The sequence below is a fragment of the Oncorhynchus tshawytscha genome, linkage group LG01, assembly GCF_018296145.1.
Source record: "Oncorhynchus tshawytscha isolate Ot180627B linkage group LG01, Otsh_v2.0, whole genome shotgun sequence".
NCBI lineage: Eukaryota > Metazoa > Chordata > Actinopteri > Salmoniformes > Salmonidae > Oncorhynchus > Oncorhynchus tshawytscha.
The window spans coordinates 33079356-33099390 of NC_056429.1; positions in this window are offsets into that span (position 1 = coordinate 33079356).

Consider the following 20035-nt stretch of genomic DNA (forward strand, 5'->3'; position numbering starts at 1 on the left):
GTGGTTAGGTGGCTAATGCTAACGTTAGCTACGTGTCTAACGTTAGCTAGGCTAGGGGTTAGGAGTTAAGCTTAGGGTTAAGGTTAGGGTTAGGAGTTAGTTTAAAGGGTTAAGGCTAGGATTAGGGGAAGGGTTAGCTAACACGCTAAATACAGTGCCTTGCGAAAGTATTCGGCCCCCTTGAACTTTGCGACCTTTTGCCACATTTCAGGCTTCAAACATAAAGATATAAAACTGTATTTTTTTGTGAAGAATCAACAACAAGTGGGACACAATCATGAAGTGGAACGACATTTATTGGATATTTCAAACTTTTTTAACAAATCAAAAACTGAAAAATTGGGCGTGCAAAATTATTCAGCCCCTTTACTTTCAGTGCAGCAAACTCTCTCCAGAAGTTCAGTGAGGATCTCTGAATGATCCAATGTTGACCTAAATGACTAATGACGATAAATACAATCCACCTGTGTGTAATCAAGTCTCCGTATAAATGCACCTGCACTGTGATAGTCTCAGAGGTCCGTTAAAAGCGCAGAGAGCATCATGAAGAACAAGGAACACACCAGGCAGGTCCGAGATACTGTTGTGAAGAAGTTTAAAGCCGGATTTGGATACAAAAAGATTTCCCAAGCTTTGAACATCCCAAGGAGCACTGTGCAAGCGATAATATTGAAATGGAAGGAGTATCAGACCACTGCAAATCTACCAAGACCTGGCCGTCGCTCTAAACTTTCAGCTCATACAAGGAGAAGACTGATCAGAGATGCAGCCAAGAGGCCCATGATCACTCTGGATGAACTGCAGAGATCTACAGCTGAGGTGGGAGACTCTGTCCATAGGACAACAATCAGTCGTATATTGCACAAATCTGGCCTTTATGGAAGAGTGGCAAGAAGAAAGCCATTTCTTAAAGATATCCATAAAAAGTGTTGTTTAAAGTTTGCCACAAGCCACCTGGGAGACACACCAAACATGTGGAAGAAGGTGCTCTGGTCAGATGAAACCAAAATTGAACTTTTTGGCAACAATGCAAAACATTATGTTTGGCGTAAAAGCAACACAGCTCATCACCCTGAACACAGCTCATCCCCACTGTCAAACATGGTGGTGGCAGCATCATGGTTTGGGCCTGCTTTTCTTCAGCAGGGACAGGGAAGATGGTTAAAATTGATGGGAAGATGGATGGAGCCAAATACAGGATCATTCTGGAAGAAAACCTGATGGAGTCTGCAAAAGACCTGAGACTGGGATGGAGATTTGTCTTCCAACAAGACAATGATCCAAAACATAAAGCAAAATCTACAATGGAATGGTTCAAAAATAAACATATCCAGGTGTTAGAATGGCCAAGTCAATGTCCAGACCTGAATCCAATCGAGAATCTGAGGAAAGAACTGAAAACTGCTGTTCACAAATGCTCTCCATCCAACCTCACTGAGCTCGAGCTGTTTTGCAAGGAGGAATGGGAAAAAATTTCAGTCTCTCGATGTGCAAAACTGATAGAGACATACCCCAAGCAACTTACAGCTGTAATCGCAGCAAAAGGTGGCGCTACAAAGTATTAACTTAAGGGGGCTGAATAATTTTGCACGCCCAATCTTTCAGTTTTTGATTTGTTAAAAAAGTTTAAAATATCCAATAAATGTCGTTCCACTTCATGATTGTGTCCCACTTGTTGTTGATTCTTCACAAAAAAATACAGTTTTATATCTTTATGTTTGAAGCCTGAAATGTGGCAAAAGGTCGCAAAGTTCAAGGGGGCCGAATACTTTCGCAAGGCACTGTAGTTGCAAAGTAGCTAAAAAGTAGTAAGTATTTGCAAATATGCTAAAATGCTGAAGTTGTCCATGATGACATTCGAACACGCAACCTTTGGGTTGCTTTTTGTCTTAAGTAACCTACTGTTTAATGTAACAATACCAAAAGTAACATATCATACTAATTTAAGTGTCCCAGATTTTTGTTTATTACATGAGACCAGCCTATGGTGGGGCATTCTACTTTCTACTCATAGATTATATTAATCCTAAATGGTTATGTAAATGGATATGCCTCCAATATGTTTGGGTGGGTAAGCTAAATTTAAATTACCTTCTCAAGCCATGCATTACGTAAGACTCATAATAGTTTATTCTTACTATACAGCGATGCCTGAAAATAAAATATATTTTTTAATAACTTTAGAACTGCTGCAAAAGGGAGGCAGGTAGCCTAGTGGTTAGAGCATTGAGCCAATAAACCAAATGTTGCTGTTTCGAATACTCGGCTTGACAAGTTGAAAAATCTGTCCATGTGCCCTTGAGCAAGGCACTTAACCTTAATTTGCTCCAGGGGTGCCGTAGTACTATGGCTGACCCTGTAAAACAACACATTTCAATTCACCTATCCGGTGTATGTGACCATAAAACCTCTTTATTTATTTGTTTTTTGCTTTTAAATGGTGCCTTATCTGGAAAAGGCTTTTTTAAAGCTATTATTTACAGCTAATTAACTGTACATTTACAAAGTATTTGCAGGGTTACCATTTACTCATGGGCTTTTGCATTGCGCCATTCTATCCATTATATCATTATATCCAGGCATTTATTTGCTGCAGCAGTAAAACCAATAGACGAGCGTTCTCAGGAGTTTGAACTACAGAGGAAAGTTTGACCTCACATACATATGTCATCCGCCGTAGCAAGGAGCGTTGTCGCAGATAATATCATTATTCAATTTGTCAGTAGGCATATATTCCAAAGTGAATATGTTGAGAGAAAAGTATTTCGTTAACAATACTTTTATCGTATATTATCTATTTGGTTTTGCAAAAACAATGTGGACTGTGAGACAAACAGACAGACAGATAGACATTACAATCCTCTCAGGCCATGTATAATCAAAAGCAGAGAAGAGAGAAGAGAGAAAATAAGAGAGATTCTAAATATTGATTTTATACCATGTAGTTTTGTAATTTATTCTTCTGCCAAGTTTATTGGACCGAAAGAGAAATGGACAGTTGTCAGAGGAGATGTAACACAGAGGATGGTTCTAGGATGGGGGGAGGGAATGAGGGAGTGTGGGAGGTAGAGAGGAATGGAGGCCTACTGAATGTTTGATACTCTGCATGAAAGACAGTTCGCATTGCAATTGTGAGAAACTGACCATCAAAGCCTTGGGAACAAGTGTGTGGCTAGCAGGGTAGAGGGGCAGGGAGGTAGTGGACAACCAGGTCCTATAGGGCATTTTTTGAATGAATATTACTAACAGCCACAGATGAAGAACACAAATTGGCCAAGAGATCGGTGTAATATGGTTAAAGGGTGTAATACAATACAATATAATACAATGTAGCATTATTCATTTACAATTTATGTTCTTAACCGTGGTCAACATGGGCCTGGAAGCTTTCTTTCTGTGTGACGTGTACGCTGGGAGTCGGGAAGCAAGTACAGGGAGTGCAAATTTAATAAAAATAGAACATAGTACAAAACAAGAAACACGAAAAGTGTACAGACATGAAACAGAAACAGAGTCAATAATGCCTGAAGAAGAACCAATGCGAGTGACCGATACAGGGGAGGTAATCAGGAAGGTGATGGAGTCCAGGTGAGTCTCATGAGGCGCAGGTGAGCTTAACGATGGTGGCAGGTGTGCGTAATAATGAGTAAACTGGCGACAACGAGCACCAGAGAGGAGGAGCGGGAGTAGACGTGACAGTACTCCCTCCCTGACGCGCAGCTCCAGCCGCAGGACAACAACCAGAAGGACGGTCCCAAGGACCAGTAACGGGCCGATCGCTTCTGCTGAGGCACGGGAACCTGCAGAACCAGCTGAGGCACAGGAACCTGTAGAGCCAGCTGAGGAGCAGGAACCTGTAGAGCCAGCTGAGGAGCAGGAACCTGTAGAGCCAGCTGAGGTGCGGGAACCTGTACTGCCAGCTGAGGCATGGAAGCCTGATGAGCCAGCTGAGGCATGGAAGCATGATGAGCCAGCTGAGGCATGGAAGCATGATGAGCTAAACAAGGCTTGAGAACCTGTCAAGCCAGCTGAGGCATCCCCAGTTGCTTCGGCAGCCACCCTTGGACCCGACATTACCAGTAAAAAATATTAATAAATCCCTGTTTCTTCCCTTTGGTGAGGCGTTACTCTGTAAGGAGTCCGCTAATAATCGGGAAGGAAGTACAAGGAGTGAATTTAATAAATAAACAAACATGGAACAAAACAAGAAACAAGAATAGCGTATAGACATGAAACATATAAACAGAAACAATAACACCTCGATATGTTCACAAGCCTTGGTTGGCTTGTCAGGCTTCCATTACCAAAGCTATTGGGGATGCCTCAGCTAGCTTGTCAGGCTTCCATGCCTCAGCTGGCTCGACAGGCTTCCAAACCTCAGCTGGCTCGTCGGAACCCCATGTCTCAGCTGACTCGTCAGGCTCATTATTACACCTGTCGTTGCACACATCTGTGCCTCACAAAGCTCACCTGGACTCCATCACCTTCCTGATTACCTCCCCTATACAGTGGGGCAAAAGGTATTTAGTCAGCCACGAATTGTGCAAGTTCTCCCACTTAAAAAGATGAGAGAGGCCTGTAATTTTCATCATAGGTACACTTCAACTATGACAGACAAAATGAGAAGAAAAAAATCCAGAAAATCACATTGTAGGATTTTTTATGAATTTATTTGCAAATTATGGTGGAAAATAAGTATTTGGTCATTAACAAAAGTTTATCTCAATACTTTGTTAAATACCCTTTGTTGGCAATGACAGAGGTCAACCATTTTCTGTAAGTCTTCACAAGGTTTTCACACACTGTTGCTGGTATTTTGGCCCATTCCTCCATGCATATAGAGCAGTGATGTTTTGGGGCTGTTGCTGGGCAACACGGACTTTCAACTCCCTCCAAAGATTTTCTATGGGGTTGAGATCTGGAGACTGGCTAGGCCACTCCAGGACCTTGAAATGCTTCTTACGAAGCCACTCCTTCGTTGCCCGGGCGGTGTGTTTGGGATCATTGTCATGCTGAAAGACCCAGCCATGTTTCATCTTCAATGCCCTTGCTGATGGAAGGAGGTTTTCATTCAAAATCTCACGATACATCTGACCATATGACATTCTCCCAATTATCTTCTGGATCATCCAAATGCTCTCTAGCAAACTTCAGACGGGCCTGGACATGTACTGGCTTAAGCAGGGGGACACGTCTGGCACTGCAGGATTTGAGTCCCTGGCGGCGTAGTGTGTTACTGATGGTAGGCTTTGTTACTTTGGTCCCAGCTCTCTGCAGGTCATTCACTAGGTCCCCCCGTTTGGTTCTGGGATTTTTGCTCACCGTTCTTGTGATCATTTTGACCCCACGGGGTGAGATCTTGCGTGGAGTCCCAGATCGAGGGAGATTATCAGTGGTCTTGTATGTCTTCCATTTCCTAATAATTGCTCCCACAGTTGATTTCTTCAAACCAAGCTATTGGTTATATACATAATACCTATATACCTATTACAGATTCAGCCTTCCCAGCCTCGTGCAGGTCTACAATTTTGTTTCTGGTGTCCTTTGACAGCTCTTTGGTCTTGGCCATACTGGAGTTTGGAGTGTGACTGTTTGAGGTTGTGGACAGGTGTCTTTTATACTGATAACAAGTTCAAACAGGTGCCATTAATACAGGTAACGAGTGGAGGACAGAGGAGCCTCTTAAAGAAGAAGTTACAGGTCTGTGAGAGCCAGAAATCTTGCTTGTTTGTAGGTGACCAAATACTTATTTTCCACCATACTTTGCAAATAAATTCATTAAAAATCCTACAATGTGATTTCCTGGATTTCTTTTTACTCATTTTGTCTGTCATAGTTGAAGTGTACCTATGAGGGAAATTACAGGCCTCTCTCATCTTTTTAAGTGGGAGAATCTGCACAATTGGTGGCTGACTAAATACTTTTTTGCCCCACTGTATTTGTCACTCCCTTTGGTTCTTTCCTCAGGTGTTGTTGTTTCCGTTCATATGTTTCATGTCTGTATGCTACTCGTGCTTCTTGTTTTGTTCCATGTTCGTTTATTTCTGAAATTCACTCTGCCTCGTAGCAAAATGTGTAGAATTGCAGGAAATTAGCTTGAAAGCTGCAAAAATGTCTCCACCATGCCAAGAGGCGGGCCTTTAAAATGTTCCTTTGAGAACCCCTGCTATCGGGTACTGACTGACTTCTGAGAGAACTCGACTATGCAGCACAGTAACAGTACCGTAAAGTATCGTCACTTTGGGAATGGACATTTGAGTTGAAGGTCTTCTAAAGGAAGCGCCATGTCCCTTGTGACAGAACGGAGAGAGATCACAGACCAACTGATGCCCAGTGGTCTCTATTTGCTATTCTACATGTGGCCGTGTGATGTTCAAAGTTTGGCTTTGATTTGAAAACTAGACTTTATTCATCTGACTGAACATCAAGACAGCCGACAATACTGGTCAAATGGGTATGATTAATACATAAAAACATACAACTGTAACTAATAAAGATGCATGTGATTTTGTGTTGGTACAAGTTTGGATGTTGTGGAATAGAAAATGACATAAAATACAACAAAGCATACAGAGAGATTTTTTTGCAGTTGTTTTCAGTTATACCCCATCTTGGCTCTTTAAACTGTAACTACAAAATAAAGGGATTATAGGGCCTAAGTAGTTCATCTGAAGAGAGCATAATGAACCCATCATGGTTGTCCCCAGTCCCCCCAAGCTTTCTGCACATCTGTGTGCAGTCTCAAAAAACCATGGTTAGAATAGAATAGAATAGAATAGAATAGAAAATAATAGAACAGAATACAATACAGTACAATAGTTCTAGACTGGCATCATGTCAATTATTGTTGCAATATCCAATGGTAAAAATACTAATTCAGAAGAATCAGCTCTACAAGCAGTGAAGTAAAATATAACTGTAAACCTGGAGCCACAGCTACAAAACAACATTTGGAAAATTGTCCCATGAAAATTGACCACCACAGTCGTTGTTTTGTATAATGGTTTGTTTCTAGCCCCTTAGTGTATAGCTAATAAACATAGCTGGTGTACGGGACTATAGCATCAACAACTATATAACTACGTAAGAAATGCACAGATGGATGGTGGTGGTGCAGCTGTGGTAAACATTAGTGAATCAAACCAGGGACTGCTTGCATCCCAAATGACACCCTATTCCCTATATAGTAGACTACTTTTGACCAGAGTCCGTAGTGCACTATATAGGGGAAAGAGTGCCATTTGGGACACAGCCACCGACTCCTTGATTAGCATCACTCACCACTGCCTGCCTGTTGTCGATCCACGGCCCTCCGCACCATTTATCCCTGTCTGATTTATCCCCTGACTGAGGAGTTCAGTAAACACATTCCACTCATTATTGGAAATGCAGCACAAATGAAATGCATCTGTTTGCTTATTAAATGGAACAACTAGTAATGAGCGGCAACATCTGCATGAGCAGTTCTCAGGGGTGAAGAAATATGCTCTGTATTTTCATGGACCTCAACTTTTTAATCCTATTTATGTGACATTTCAGAGAAGAAAAAAAAGAATTGACAGCATGACGTTTTGCAGGACAAGTTGTTAACCCTTGTTAAATGCAGTCGTCGACTATCACAGTTTAAGGTCATGGTATTACTACAGAGGTTACTGCAGGCACGTTGCTGAGGTGTAGTGTACCATAGTAACCTTACAGCTGTGCTATTCCAAAGGATACCCCCAGAAACGTTACGGAAAAACTTACAAAAACACAACTCAGAGACATTGACATAAACAAGAAAGTCACTTTGAATAAATAGTTTGGGTCGTGAACCCAGGGTGTTTTTACTACGATGACCATATAGGGTGAGAAATCTCTCTTGGGCAGCAGACCATGGCTGGGCCAATAGGCTGCGGGGAGGACTGCTTACACTAAAGCAATCAGGACGATAGGTCTTCGATAAAAAATATATATTTTTAAACATTTATCTTCACAGAAACTCTCAAAAGACATTAGTATTAGTGTGTCTGTCCACGCTGCTCTCCTGGAAGTGGCAGGTTCCTGATCTAGGATCAGGTCCCCCAGGTCCATTAATTATAATCTAAAAGGCATCACTGATCCTAGATCAGCACTCCTACTGTGGGATGCTTTATGAATGAATACAGGTCCAGGGCCCAGGGTCCAGGAGAATAGGAGCAGATGTCCCTCCCAGCATGAGAGGGGCCCTATCTGGCAGCACACAGAGATGCCCTATGCTTTGTAACCTGGTCCCCATCGAGAGGACTGTTTATGTCCACTCTAGCATGGCACGTCTGTCTGGGGTACATTATGGATCTAGTAGAAGTAGAACTTGAGAGGTAGAAAAGCTGGTCTGTCAGACGACATAAACTGATACATAGTGGATTCCTTCTAAACGTCTCTTGGCCAAAATATTTAACCATCAGAGATGAGCTTAACAGAGCAGAGAGCACGACAGCTAGCTCCCTTCAAAACAGTCCTGCTATAGATTGGTATTACATAGAAAGGCCCTTCAGTCCCTCCTTAAAGAATGGAGTCTGAGTGGATACTGAGTGGAATGGAATAAGCTCAACTGCCATTGTGTTACAACCATAGACATATACATACGCCATTGGTTTCTACAGTGTTTAAACTTCTAAAATGAAACACTTGTGCTCGTGTGTCACGTTCTGACCTTTATTTCTTTGTTTTTGTCTTTATTTAGTATGGCCAGGGCGTGAGTTGGGGTGGGCAGTCTATGTTATTTTTTCTATATTTTCTATTTCTGTGTTTGGCCTGATATGGTTCTCAATCAGTGGCAGCTGTCTATCGTTGTCCCTGATTGAGAACCATATTTAGGTAGCCTGTTTTCCTTTGTGCTTTGTGGGTGGTTATTTTCAGTCTTTGTGTGTCTGCATCAGACAGAACTGTTTCGGTTGTTGCTTTTGTTATTCAGTGTTCAGTTTTGATTATTATTAAATAAGATGAACACTAACCACGCTGCGCTTTGGTCCTCTCCTTCATCCACCCAAGACAACCGTTACATCGTGGGAGGACTGGCTCAAGGATGGAAATGGCATGGCACACCAAGTCACTAACTGGGGCTAGTATTTATGTGATTAAGTCATTTAAATAACAAAGAACACCATTACATTGTTGCCAGTGGCGACCTGTCATTCAGGGCAGCTGGGGCACCTGTTTTTAGCCCCACCTGTTTAGCTACAACAACAACAAAAAATATATATACTGTATATCACATCAGTTTACAAACAATGTAAAAATAATAATAATTGCGTTAATAAAGCCGCATATAAACCTGGTCTCTTTTTTTTGCTTTCTTGAGTAAGGCAGCTCCAAATTGTAGGTGTTTCAACCTAGCTCAGTGCTTTCTGTGGTGGTGGGGCAGCCAGCAGAAAATGCAGAGCGTAGGGTTTGGTAATATTCTCTAGTTGAGCCGTGATTGGCTCAGTGTTCTGTCACTCATGGGGACACTGCTGTACGTCAAATTCTACAGGGAGAGCAAGAAAGTTCAAGCACCTTTGGGTGCTGCCGTAGATTTACAGTATAAGTTCCTGTCCAAAAAGGCTCAAGGTCACAGATAAAATAAAGTCAAATCACGTTATATCTACTGTCTCTTTGATTGAACTGATCAGGTAAACATCATACTTTCAAAATCTTAGCTAGCACTGTAGACAAGCGTAATCATGAATTACGTTTTATAATCTACTGGCAAATCCATCAGTGCTCGTCGGCCATTAGACAAACATTACACAACAAGTTGAAAATTGCAAATTCAACAATGAGGGGTTTGGAAGGAATCAGTGGCTAACTGCAAGTTTTTCAAAGCAATCACCTGCCTACTATTCAGTGGAGTGGGTGTATGGTCCAAGTCTGGGTTCAAGGGTCTCTTTTCCAAGCTTAAAAGGACACCATGGGCCAGAAAAGGTTGAATACATTGGCCATGCTTTCAATCTAGAATGACTTCTGCTGCGTTCAAAACAACTGGAAACTCAGTACTGGGAAATCTCAGGCTTCAGTGAGTTCAAGACAACTGGGAACTCCGACTGGGAAAATACGTTTTTAACGGTAATCGGAATTCCAAGTTGGAAATTTAGGCCTCTTTCTAGAGCTCCGACCTGAAGATCACTGACATCATGATTCGACCTTGTTCCCAGTTGTCTTGAATGCACCATAAATCCAGAGAATGCCAGACTTTGATGCCAATGTTTGATGACAAGATTTGCCCACAAGGACAACCTTCCTGTTCAAGTGAGTCCAAAAAAAATGTATATGCTAGTGCATAAATGATGTAATATGCCAGGGAGATATGTAAACGGTAGCTAAGAAAGTAATACTAAGTGTATGTGTGTAGTAAGCTGTTGGTAGCCCATGTGCTTCACCCTAATCATTTGGTCCTTTCCTACTCATAACTTAGCCTACTGTTCTAACTTGGGGGTGTACTTGTAGCCTATTGCCTGTTTTAGAGAAATCTAATCATCGAATATTGTAAGAGCTTTCATTGTCTGCTTTATATGCCCCCTTTATGTATCCTACAGTTCTGACTTGGTGTACAGGGAGAATACTGTAAAAACGGCCCATGCTCTGAATTCTGTCGCTGTATATTTCAAAAGTGCTGAACAAATAGTTATATTGACTACGTCCAGCCCAGCTCGATCATTAATGTCTTAATCAAAATTTGGGATTGCCACTCATCCACTAGTAATCCTCTTATGTCATAGTTTGTGCATCTCAATTGTCTGTAGAAACCACATTTGTGTAAGGTAGTCAGCCATATCAGTTATGTTTTTTTTAAAGCCATTAAATGAGGCTGAATTAACTGTTTTTCTGCCAGACAAGGCTCTGCTGATAGCCAGGTGTAGCGGTGGCAAGGTTTTGGGACAGTTTTATGTAGGCCCTAACAGTTTTTGGGCACCGTTTATCATAGTGCAATTAATGTATTGTTTAGTGTTGTGTTGCATAGTGGCTTTGCTGGCATGCGTCTTAACATTTTTGGGGAGTTTGTCCCATCAAGATTTACATGCTAAAGTGACCACTGATTGTTACTGATATTGCCATTGTGTCATTACTATACACAGCAAATCCCCAGTTTAGTTGAATATTATTGATGTTTATTGATTCTGTATTGTGCTGTATTGTACTGTGCTGTATTATACATCTTCTATACTGACCTGGTTGAATGTTGTCAATTAAGAGATTGGATAGAAAATACTGTATAGCATCTGGAACTATGTAATTAGAAAAGTACATAAAAAGTCAAGAGGTCTAGAACATGAAATTAAATACTAAAGTTGACACGGTACTTTGGTAAGATACCTTACTACATTACGTGCCTTCACTAAAAATCCACCCGTTTTACCTGGATTATTGTCACATTGGTATGAGACTGAAAGACTAACAGACACAAACCATGGTCATGGTCCGTGACAGAGAAGAGACGAAGAGTCTGGTTTTGAGATTGAGAGGAGAAGTAGACTCCTGAGGGAGGCCTTATGGTAACGTGTCTGTGGAATTCAACCATTCAGCCAACAAGACAGTTAATCACCCATCCCATTCATAGCGTAAATAAGACTGCTGCCTTACTTCTGCTGCGTCCCAGTACACCTAACTGCCATCTGCAAAAACACCTCCACTCTAAATTAGCCAAATGCCATATATTTTTATCCTTCATTTTGTAGACATAAACATACAGTATAATGTTAGAATATCTGTGCTATGCAAATGGAGTTCTTTTAGGGCTATACTGTATTATTGACTATGTTTTGTTTATTCCATGTGTAACTCTGTGTTGTTGTATGTGTCGAATTTCTTTGCTTTATGTTGGCCAGGTCGCAGTTGCAAAAGAGAACTTGTTCTCAACTAGCCTACCTGGTTAAATAAAGGTGAAATAAAAAATAAATACGAATGAGAACCACCTGGATCACCTGACCTATAGTATGACTTCCTCCTGGTACCTCAGTGTTGTTTAAAAAAAAGGAAACTCCTGTAAACTACATAAACAATATGGTTGACCTGTGACTTTAGAGCTCTGCTGATGGTCCAACTGAAAGCAGTCTCGATCGCGACAAAATGAAAAAGAAGAAACTAGTTATTGGCTTAGTGAGGTTTCATTTTCAAAAGCAGACCTATTGCAGAGGACAACGTGAAGAACACACAACATTTTTTCATTGAAGGCCCACAAACTCCCACTCTCCTACTGCTGCCGAGCCCTGATCAACAAAGCCACCTCTTCTTCTCCTAGAAAAATTAATCACAGAATTGCTAACACAGGTAAAGGTTGGTCATAATAACACACACACACACACACACACACACACACACACACACACACACACACACACACACACACACACACACACACACACACACACACACACACACACACACACACACACACACACACGCACACATTTAGTGAATCAGAATAACAGGCCCAGGCCACCCTGTTTCTGGCCTCATGGCACATGCATGATGGCCTTCACGAGGCAAACATTTCTCACGTTTATCTTTGAACTGTTCATGGCCCCAGGTCCCTCGGGAGGCAAGGCACATAAAATATATGACCCCACACCCCCACTTCCAACCTCCAACCTTTCACAGCTCCAGGCGTGGGATTTGGATTGTGGACCCCAGGAAGAGTAGCTGATGCTTCTACAAAAGCTCATGGGGTTCCAAATAAGCAAATAAATAAACAAACAAATAAATCTGGGATAGACTCCAGCTGTGGACTGAAAAGGTCATGCTAAGAGGATGGGGTGTTCAGGTATGGATTAACTTGTAACCAAACTCAAATCCCCTAATAAATCTTTGACGCTCTTGTACTAAAGATAATAGAGGAATCCCATTCAGATTGATGACCATCACAGAGAAAAGAAAAGGAAGTAGCACATCTTAGATCAGTGTTTCTCAAATCTCTCCTCCCAGACGTTTCACAATTTTGTATTAGGCCTGAACTAGCTCACCAGATTGACATAATCTTGATGATTATTTAACAAGTTTAATCAGGTGTGCTAGCTCTGGAAAAGATCCAATACACGGAACAGCTGCGAGTCCCCAAGGAGAGGTTTGAGAACCACTGTCTTAGATGAAGCACATCTGAAGGGTGTCAATTGGAAACACAATATCACAATCTCTATCAAACATGTCTTCAAGTACATAAACACAGAGTACGAGCAGTCAGCAGCAGAATTTGTACATACATGTGGACATTCAATTTTTCCAGGCACACACAAACACTTTCTCAACGTCAGCAAAGGTTTGCCCTCTTTTCCTCATGTGATTTCCTGTCAAGGCCCAGCAGACCCGTGGTGTATATTTCCATCATGGCATATTTATACCTTTACCTCTAACTGCAGGCCAGTTCTGCGCCACTCACCTTCCAGTGGTCCCCTGAACTACAGCGGCGTTTAGCGCTCTCGGCACACCCTACATTTCTGTTTTGTAGTTGACAGCTTTCAGTGATCGACTGGGACATGCCATTGACCAATCAGAGCGGAGGTATGTATTTGATGTGATTATTGGTTGAGAGGGTAGGCATCTGGTTGTGCTTAAAGCCTGGTAAGTAGTGCTGCTGGAGTGTTTTTATTCTGTTTGGTTATGGTGGTGCAGAGTGAAGCAACAGAGCTCAGAGCCTTGGCAGGGCAGCACTCTCTCTCCATCTTTCTCTCCCTCTGAATCATGTCTGGGAAGGAATAACAAATCTTAACACAGTCTGGCCCTCCTTTCCTACTTCCCTCCTAGTCCCAAAAGGACCACAACATCTGTACCCAGTCTCAGGCAGAGAGATCAGACAGGCAGGTAGGCAGACCAAGCAGGCTGAAAGACAGGCAGCCAGGCACACAGACAAGCAGACCAAGCAGGCAAGCAAGCAGTCGCTGGCAGCTGGTATCAGTGTGTTTACAGCCCTCTGCCATCCTCTAGGAAGTGGGGTTTATTTTCCAAGAGGGCTTTACTTTCCAGTTTTGATGAAATTAGACTTTGCCCGTGGTTTAATTAAGAAAGGTACTTAAAATCCACTCCATCACCAGAGCCCGAAAAATTAGCCAAGTGCCTTAATAACAATGGCTCCAATTCTCAGTAAAAGCACAATTAATCAAATAAATGTTCATTTTATTGGAATAACATTTTGGGGTTACCTGTATCGTAAAACTACTTTTACATGACGTACTCTGCCAATATATGCAAATCTATACATAATTGCTTCAATGCTCAGTATTTCCTTGTGGACTTTGATGGTCTTTAAATCATCATCAATAGCTGTGAGTTTACTGTAGTGTAATTACACTGTAATTACTGTTAAAAGGATTGAGAAGACTACAAATGACCACAGTCTTTTAAATGATCCATCACAAGTGGTCTCCATTCTGGATGATTTTCTGTTTGAAAGATAAGCTTGCTTTGGTGCAAGTCATCATGACAGAGTTGATTGTCAGTAGGAAATAAACAGCAGTAACCACACTCTCTGCCCATCTTTAATCTATCCCTGCTTCACAGTTTACACATAATCAAAACAAAGACCCTTAGAAACAGCTATACAGTTTACAGATGTCTTGTATGTATGCATTCACATTTTCCATAATACTAACCAACTATGTTGGTGCATACTACTGCATTGTGAAGTCTCATGATATATGTGAACAATAGGCATTACCCGTGAGCGTTGTTGTATTTGTGTTTGGTTTCAGTGTGCTGGGGAGAGTGGGGGTACTGGCTGTAATAGACCTCTCGGTTTAAGGAAAACATGGTTATGTCATAGTCAATAACGTGGGTTCACTTGAACTCAGTCATTGCCAGCATTCATCTCAGAGCTTGAAATTCTGAATTTGACACGCAGATGTATAAACCATTACTGCAATAAGGCTAGTTGCCCAACTAGAACGGCCACAATGAGGAATGTATTTTTGTATAAAAATGATTCTGTGTTGTTTTGAGACCCATTTCTGTGGTGTGTGTGTGTGTGTGTGTGTGTGTGTGTGTGTGTGTGTGTGTGTGTGTGTGTGTGTGTGTGTGTGTGATTTTTCATTATATGCGGTGGTGTGATTCTGTGTGGTTCTGAAGCTATGGATATTTTATTGGAATTGCTCCAGTGTTCCAGCTATAAAAGTGAGGCCTTCCAACCTCTCAAGTAAATATACACACAGTACCCATGTGCCACAATCAAAACACAGTCTGCAAGTCTGCAGAATGAGACTTTTTGATGGACACTGGCAAGTGATATCAAATGTACCGTAGTCATTTTTCTTTGTGTGTGGAGCGAACCGGGGCCAGCTGTGCTAGGAAGCTAAACTTAGATTGTCTACTACTATGTCAGGTGTGGTTGGAATTTATGTCTGGGTCATACACATCCAGAGGGTAAACCTGTTGGGTGAAGTTATCTTGGTGTTCGAGATTTCTTTGACGTTCATGTTCCTGCGAGCTAGTGTTCATATCTAATGAACACTAGCATGCAGAAATCACTGACCATGTGTTTGGAGTCTGTAACAGGTGGTATGGTACACTGTATCTAAAGTCTATTCCGAGCAGCGTTTGTATCTAAAGCCTACTCCGAGCAGCGCTTTTGGAAAAATTACTTTTTTACAAATGTAGCATTGAAATTACAACTCCTGATTAGTATCTACACCTCATAAAATAACCTCTCACCTCACCCACACCGCTCTCACTCACACAGAAACACAGACACGCACACACACACATACAAACACTCCACACCAAGACATGACCCTGTTGTCCACCTCCTCTAACCACTCCAACGACCCCACTGGGGATTGACCAATGGCTGCGAAACAGGATGTGGTTCTCTGCTCTGTGAGATGTCTCAGACCATCCTCTTTATGGGATTATAGTGATGACAGAACTCCGTGAGTTTATATTTCAAATTTTGTGGTCACACATTGAGTTGTGGTTACAAGTACGATTCGCAAATGTGTCATTTAATTTCGCAAGCTTGTATCATGATGTGCAAAAGATATAACAACGGTCGCAAACTTGCAACTTGACATAATTTATTTTCAGAATTATTACAAGTCCATTTACAAGCATGAATATTCTGCTGTGAATCAATAATACACTTGCAGATGTCTGGTTCGAGGGAAGGATGAACAGAGCAAAGTACAGAGTGATCCTTGTTTAAAATCTGCTCAAGAGCGCTCAGGACCTCAGACAGGCGAACGTTCCCCTTCCAACAGAACAACGACAGAATCTGCGTGCGCTCTGAGGTCTGTATCGTTACCAAGAGATTCGTAAACTTGCAAAAAGTTTTGTAAATTTGTAGAAAGACATTCGCAAGTATAAAAAATACTCCTGGCCAATCAGTTCCCTCTGCCAAAACCACAGCCGCCTAACCATTGGCTGGATTGTTCCATCCATCAAATCTCAGAAAGTAGCTTCCCACAAGAGAGGAGGAGGTAAATTAAACCAACATGATCTACTTGTAAGTAATCCTCTTTTTTAATATTTTTTTTATCTGTGTTCATCGATTGTTTTGTGAAAAGGCATGACAGTCGTTTGTTTACATGTGTGAAATATAGTGGTACAATTCAAACGAACTCAAGACCAGCCATTGCATTGACAGCCGCTATCGCGTTAGCTAGATGGCCTCAGACATTCATCCTAGCTTTACTATCAATTCAATTCAAGGGCATTATTGGCATGGAAAACATATGTTAGCATTGCCAAAGCAAGTGAAGTAGATGATAAACAAAGTAAAATAATCAATAAAAATGAACAGTAAACATTACACTCACAGAAGTTCCAAAATAATAAAGACATTTCAAATGGCATATTATGTATATTTACAGTACAGTGTTGTAACGATGTGCAAATAGTTAAAGTACAAAAGGGAAAATAAATAAACACGGGTTGTATTTACAATGGTGTTTGTTCTTCACTGGTTGCCCTTTTCTTGTGGCAACAGGTCACATATATTGCTGCTGTGATTGCACACTGGTATTTCACCCAGTAGACATAGGAGTTTATCAAAATTGGATTTGTTTTCTAATTCTTTGTGGATTTGTGCAATCTAAAGACTATTCTCGCATGGAATAGCCTTCATTTCTCAGAACAAGAATAGACTGACGAATTTCAGAAGAAAGTTCTTTGTTTCTGGCCATTTTGAGCCTGTAATCGAACCCACAAATGCTGATGCTCTAGATACTCAACTAGTCTAAAGAAGGCCAGTTTTATTGCTTCTTTAATCAATGTTAGCTGTGCTAACATAATAGCAAAAGGGTTTTCTAATGATCAATTAGCCTTTTAAAATGATAAACCTGGATTAGCTTTCCCCCAGCAGTTTCAATTTAGCTATCTAGATAGCTAATGGCATTTATAATCAACTTTATCAATCAGATGGTAACTAACAAATATATAATTTTCCCCCTCGCATCTAAAGCTGCCTGATAAAGCTAGCCAGTTGATAGTCAAGCTAGGATGAATGTCAGAGGCCAGCTAGCTAAAACAATAGTGGTTGTCAATGCAATGTCTGGAGTTCGTCTGAAATGTACCATTATATTTCACATGATAAGCAAACTACTGTCATGCCTTTAAACAAAAACATTGATGAACACAGATTTAAAAAAAGATCATTACTTTCAAGTAAATAATTTTGGTTTAATTTGATCTCATCCTCTCTTGCGCATGTGGGTAGATACTTCCTGAGATTTGATTGACGGAACAATCCAGCCAATAGTTAGGCGGCTGTGATTTTGTCAGAGGGAACTGATTGGTCAGGAGTAATAGCTCCTGCCCCCAGGGTGCAAAATATTTAATTTGCGAATGTCTTTCTACAAATTTACAAAACTTTTTACAAGTTTACAAATCTCTTGGTAACGTGACAACAGAATATTCATACTCGGAAATGGATTTGTAATAATTCTGAAAATAAATTACACTTGCAAATCTTATTGAACGTATTCAAATGTCCCGTTACACGTTTGCGAACATTGTTAAATCTTTTACACATCATGATACAAGCTTGCGATATTAAATTACACATTTGCAACCACGAATCGCAACATGCGGCCACAAAATAAAAATGACAAACTCACGTAGTTCTTTCGTCATAATAATCCCATACCTACTTGGCCACGTTCACTAACTAGGACAAAGCCCCCCAAAACTGTCTTGACCTACTAAGTAATAATTGGTTACGTCCCTATTCTATGGTAATCCTCTCTCTGGGTTGTTGGTATGATTCAATACTTTCTGATGTACAGAAAGTCTGTCTCACGTCCCAAATGACACTATATTCCCTATATAGTGAATGGTCCAAAAGTAGTGCACTACTGTATATAGGGAATATGGTGCCATTTGGGATGCAGCCTGTGTCTGAGTGCTTTAGCTTTGGACTGTACAAACTGGTCTGGTCTGGTTGAATGGTTGTCAAGGAAGAACACATTTTCTCTGTTATAGAAAATAATCATATCAAAAATCAGTGATCTCAACATCTGGTTGTGGATCTGAGGAGGCATATGAATGAAGGGTTGGAGAAGTGTGCAAAACAAATTAGTCATAACTTGGAGAGGGGCCTGTCCCGCTGAGTGAGAAATCACTCCTGGACTGGTTCTGGGCACCTTCACACACAGGTAACATAAAACAATGCTTGAAGCCAACTGCCCATCACACAAAAAGGACAAACGGCTGAGCACCTTCATTCAGTTGCAATTTAATCTTTGTTTGATATCCTTTTCCTTTGCAAGCAGCGTGTCTTACTAAAAGCCTTTAAAGCCATGGGGAAATGGAAGGTGTAGGGGCTGACACTCAGGCCAGCAGAGTGACATCATACAGGCAGGGCCACATGCAGGACTTTTTGCCCTCCAGTGGTCAGTAAGTTTTGAGAAGTGTGGCCTGGACTGGTCAACTCAAACATGGTTGGGATGACATCATTATCAGATCTCCTATCCAACTCACCCTGGGCCTCTCTCTCTCTCTGACAGTATGACATCCCACTATGCGTATACATGACTCCAAGGACCCCTAATCAAAGGAGAAGATGGGCCTGATTAGCTTGTGGGGAGAGAGATCGAGAGTGTGTGTGTGTTTGCGTGTGTGCATTTGCCTGAGTGTGGTCGTACACTTGTGTACACGTTTAGGCGGTCTCCCCCTCGTCCCCTGTGCTAGAAGGCCACATGGTCTGCATCATGTAATGACCTCACCCAAGAGGGGCCTGATGACATCATCAACACGCTGCCAAACCTAACACATCATTACTACAACTCATTAATATAAGACAAGGCACACAGGAATAGGGATATCTACACTGTTCTGGGTGAGATAATGTCTAAGTAAAGTACAGAATGAAGCATATATGGCTCCGTCCTCACCAACATTCAATAGTCCGAAATGTACTTTCAGCCTGTTGTTATTTTACAAATTTGACGCTTGATAGAAACATAAGAATAATTGTTTAATCAGAGGAAGACAAGAAACAGACCAAACAAGTTATGAAGGATTATATGAATTTATTATGTATACAATTGTGGATACAAAATATCATGCATATTTACAGCATGTTTTATTTACAAAAAGCTTTGCAAAACAAAAACAAAAATCGTATTAAGAAATAGCTTTGAGAAGAAGGGTATTTCGACTAGCATTTGAGAAGGGACTTCTTTGGTTGTGTTATGAAACTACAAAAAAAAAATGTTTTATTGTCACATACACCAGAAAGGTGGAGTTTTAAAGGGTCAACCATAGTAGTATGGCACCACTGGAGTGGAGCAAATGTTAGTGATAAGTGCCTTGCTCAAGGGCACATCGACATTCTCATGTTTTCAAACCAGCAACCTTTCGGTTATTATCCCAATGCTCTAACTGCTAGGCTACCTGCCGCCCTACAGCCAACTGACCAATGGTAGGGAGAGGGCATCTACAGTACATTGACTATCAAATTGTGGAAACGTTTTAAAGATTTTAGACTTGAACATATACAGGTCCTTCAGAAAGTATGCACACCATTTACTTTTCCCACATTTCGTCGTGTTACAGCCTGAATTTGAAATTGCTTAAATAGATAATTGTTTTGTCATTGGCCTCCACACAATAC